Raw genomic sequence first — 4306 nt, 5'->3', positions numbered from 1 at the left:
GTCGGATACTCCGCTAAAGTTTGTCGGTCTCGACCTCGTCTTCCTGCTCCCTCATACTGGCCTCAAGCAAATCTCCTCACTTCTCCGACAACTAGCCAGCCCAACTGGATTGTGGACTCTAGAGCCTCCCATCATATCACCTTTGATCTTTAGAATTTGTCTCTCTAAAATCCCTATGGTGGAGATGAAGATATCATTATTGGTGATGGTAAAAGCCTTCCTATAACTCATACTGGTTCCACAACGCTTACTTCTGATATTACCACATTTACACTCGATGATGTCTTATGCGCCCCTAATATTAAATGTAACCTCATTTCTGTTTCTTAATTTTGCAAAAATAATAATACTTCAATTGAATTTTTTCCTGATTCTTTTCTTGTTAAGGACTTGAGCACAGGGGCATCCTTGGTTCAGGGTTCGAATAGAGGCAACATTTATGAATGGTCATCAACTCCATAAATAACCCAGCCCACTGTTTATTCTTCCGTTACGGCTCCAGTTAATGAGTGGCATCGTCATCTTGGTCATCCCTCATCCCTTATTCAATAAAAATTACTTTCTCGTTTCTCTCTTTCTATTTTTCGATCGCATAGTTCTATACCGCATTGTGATGCATGTCTCAGTAATAAAAGTCATCGACAGTCATTTGGCTCATCTTCCATTTCCACCTCTAAATCATTTGAAATTATTTATACAGATGTTTGGTGCCTTACTCCTATCCTCTCTTTCCATAAATTTAGATTTTATATTATTTTTGTAGATCACTTCACTAAGTACACATGGTTATATCCTCTTCACCATAAATCTGACGTTTCGACCATCTTTCCCACTTTTCAAAAGTTGATCGAAAACCACTTTTAGTCTACCATCAAAATGGTTTACTCTGATGGTGACGGTGAATATCAAGCCCTAGCGTCCTATCTCTCTAACTTGTGGTATCCAGACCTCAAGTCTCCCCCGCATACTCCTCAACTTGTTGGCTCCGCCGAACGCAAACATCGGCATATAGAGGAAACTGGGCTCACACTTCTCCATTAGGCTTCCATGCCTTCAAACTTTTGGATGGTAGTCTTTCAAACTACCGTCTATCTTATTAATAGAATGCCTATGCCAGTCCTACAATAACAATCTCCCTTTGACACACTATTTCATAAACCCCCAAACCTTCGTAAACTCAGAGTATTTGGTTGTCTATATTATCCATGGTTGCATCCCTATGCCTCTCACAAGTTAATATAATGATCTAATCCTTGCATTTTTATAGGTTACTCTCTTGAACATAATGCTTTCCGCTGCTATAATCTCCACACTCACAAAATTTTTATATCGAGTCACGTTATTTTTGTTGAGTCTATCTTTCCTTTTCACAACCATACCTCTCTTACCATGCAGAGCTCCTCATTAACTATTTCTCATTGGGGTATACCTCCGATCCAATTGGATGAGCCTCCCATAACATCTTTCAGTCCCTCTTCTCATGATCCATATTATTCCACTCCTCTGGTTTAGTAATTGCCCATTCCTACTCCATTTCTCTCTTCTCCGACTATTGGGGTACTTGGTTCAGGTTCATAATCGTTATCTTTACCTCCTTCTCGGCCAAGTGACCCTAACGTACCTCCACTTGACGTACCTCCATCTGACTCGCCCTGTGTCAACGACTCTCAACCCCTTCTTCCAACAACACAGCCTTAGGGTCCCATAGTGTCCAACCATCCTATGACCACACGCTCTAAAAGTGGTATTTTTAAACAGCCTCAGGTCCTTGATCTTCATGCTATCGTGGATTCCTCATCCACCACCGTTGAACCCACCACCTTCACTCAAGTCCAAAAATCTCCACATTGGCATACCGCAATGTGTGAGGTATATAATACCCTCCTCCATAACTTAACATGGAATCTAGTACCCTTTTATCATACATAAAACATCATCAGGTGTAAGTAGATTTTTCGAGTTAAGAGAAACCCCGATGGCTCTATTGCCCGATATAAGGCACGCCTCATCACCAAAGGGTTTCATCAAAGACCTGGAGTTGATTTCACTTAGACATTCAATCCTGTTGTTAAGCCCACTACAATTAGACTTATCCTGAGTCTCGCCACCACTAAGGGTTGGCAATTACGCTAATTAGATGTTAATAATGCCTTTTTATAAGGGACTCTAACTAAAGATGTTTTTATGCAACAACCTCCTGGTTTCACTCATTCTCAGTATCCAAGGCATGTCTGCAAACTTCAAAAAGCTATGTATGGACTTTGTCAGGCTCCAAGAGCTTAGTACACTGAACTTGGCTCTTTTCTGACTTCAGTTGGCTTTCTCAACTCTAAATCCGATTCCTTATTATTTTTGAGTCACCACCATAGGAACACAATTTATATTCTGGTCTATGTGGATGACATCATTGTCACAGGCAACAACCCCGAAGAAATCCAAACATTCATTAAACAATTGGCAGATCGATTCTTACTCAAAGATTTAGGACCCCTGAACTACTTTCTGGGTGTAGAGGCTACATTCATACCTTCCGGTCTCTTTCTATCACAAAGAAAGTACATTCAAGATTTATTATCCAAAATAAACATACGGGACGAAAATGTGATTACAACTCCTCTATCTGCTAATGGCTCTCTCAAATTATCTAATGGAAGTCCTGCTACAGAACCCACTCAATACCGACAAGTTATTGGTTCCCTACAGTACTTAGTACTCACCCGTTCTAATATCTCATTTGCAGTTAACAAATTATCACAGTTTATACAGAGGCCGTCTACTATGCATTGGTTTGCGGTCAAATGAGTCCTACGGTATCTTAAGAGGACTTTCAATCATAGTGTCTTTCTTCGTAAATACTCTCCACTTCAGCTTCATTCCTTTACCGATGCTGATTGGGCAAGCAATTTTGATGATCGAACATCCATATCGGGGTATATTGTCTTCCTTGGCGCTAATCCAATCAGTTAAAGTTCTAAGAAGCAAAAGACAATCGCATGGTCTACAACTGAAGCTGAATACCGTGCCATCGCCACTGCCATTGCAGAACTCAATTGGGTCGCAAATCTGCTTAAAGAACTCAACATCAACTCTACTCCTATAATATAATGTGACAATGTCGGAGCTACCTATCTATGCGCTAATCTGGTGTTCCACTCTCACATGAAACATATTGCTATTGACTTCCATTTTGTATGAGATCAAGTTGTCCATCGTCAACTATGAATTTCTCATGTCCATTCGGCTGATCAATTAGTCGACTCACTCACGAAGCCTCTCGCTCACCACCTTTTTGCATTACATCGGTTCAAGATTGACAACCTTGATAGGAGCACCATCTTGCGGGGGCATGATAGCAGATAAGATTTTCTCAACTATATGAGGATATCTCTCTATTCTGTTGAGGGAAATCCTCTAATCTGTTGAGGGAATCCTCTAATCTATCGAGGGAAATCCTCCCTCCTAATATAAATAGGAGAGGGACATGTCAATACAATCAAGCTTTTTCAGTAATTACTTTTCTATCTCTTTTCTAACATAGAGTTCCATATGGACTGGACTCCTGAGGAATTGAGTTACAGTTAGTGAATTCCTTGTTGCTCAAAGAGTTCTATATGGACTAGACTCCTGAGGAATTTGTTGAATCTTGTATTTTGATGATGAAACCAATTGATAATTATGTTTATATTTTAATCTACGTTTTGAGTGACGCAGGATGCTTTGATCAGGATGAGACAATTAAAGCAGGACAAATCATGTTGGGCCAGAGGAACATGTCAGAAGATTGGACGTTGGGCCGGTGGATCGGTCGACGTATCGATAGAAGGCTTCGAGCCATGGACTCGGGCATTGGGCCAAGAAGAGCGAGTATTGTGCCAAGGATATCGGAGTTGCGGAGTCAACTGGCCGATTGGGCAATAGGCCGCAGGAGAGGACGATGCGTCGAAGAATCGGACGAAGCGTTAAGGGACCAATGACATGTCAGACAACTTGATTAATGCTTAGTATTAATTGTCTAGATTGAAGATTTTTTTACATATGCAGGATTAACTATGATGGAAGTAAGACATGCAACAGGAGTTGCGCCGGAGTGAAGACCATGATCACATTGAGGGTTCGAGAGTTCGACGGAAGTCCGGACGGTCGTCGGAGGTTCTGCGGAAACAAATATGAGAAGTCTAGGAGTTTGCCACAGAAGCTCATCAGAACTCGCCAAGTGGATCGTCGTAAGTCTAGGAGATTTGCCAGAAGTCCGTCGGAGCATCACCGAGGGTTCGTCGGATGTTCGCCGGAAGTTTGCCGAAAGCTC

The sequence above is a fragment of the Musa acuminata genome, chromosome BXJ3-5 (genome assembly GCF_036884655.1).
Source record: "Musa acuminata AAA Group cultivar baxijiao chromosome BXJ3-5, Cavendish_Baxijiao_AAA, whole genome shotgun sequence".
NCBI classification, from domain to species: Eukaryota; Viridiplantae; Streptophyta; class Magnoliopsida; order Zingiberales; family Musaceae; genus Musa; species Musa acuminata.
Note: the sequence above shows the minus strand (reverse complement) of the source record.